The sequence below is a fragment of the Fukomys damarensis genome, unplaced genomic scaffold (assembly GCF_012274545.1).
Source record: "Fukomys damarensis isolate Sample0158 unplaced genomic scaffold, DMR_v1.0_HiC HiC_scaffold_13, whole genome shotgun sequence".
Classification (NCBI taxonomy): domain Eukaryota; kingdom Metazoa; phylum Chordata; class Mammalia; order Rodentia; family Bathyergidae; genus Fukomys; species Fukomys damarensis.
Genome location: NW_022900925.1, coordinates 34,689,538 through 34,690,042, shown reverse-complemented (window position 1 = coordinate 34,690,042; position 505 = coordinate 34,689,538).

The following is a 505-nucleotide window of genomic DNA, read 5'->3' as shown; positions in this document are numbered from 1 at the left end:
CCTGCAGCATCTTTCGCACCCCCACCCTGCCGAAGAAGGCCACGACCGCCGTCACCCCACGCAACGTGTCTTTCTCCGAAGCAAAAATCATCTGTAGACAGACTTGGGGGGTGTCTTTGTTGGAAGTTTGGGGTTTCTGGGTTCCGGATCTGGGGCGGCACCTAAGGGTACCGGAGGCGGCTTTCCGGATCCACAGCGCGGGCAAACCCGGCCCCTGCCTTCCGGGAAAGGCCAGTTTATTGCCCTCCTTGGCTGCGTCACCCCGGCCGGGGCTGGGGACCCTCGCAGGCCCGGATGGAGACCGACGGGGCGGGGCTGCGTCTTGCACGGGCGTGGAGCCTGTGGGGGTCACGGCCTGAGCCCAGGGACCCCTCTCCGAAGTCCGGGGTGGGGGCACGGAAGGCGCCTCCGGGACGTGGCCGGTCTGAATCTGGGGCCAGAGACCCCGCGGAACTGGCAGCGCGGGACTGGAGGGCCCGGCCCCTCTGCCCCTTCTCTCCTGGCG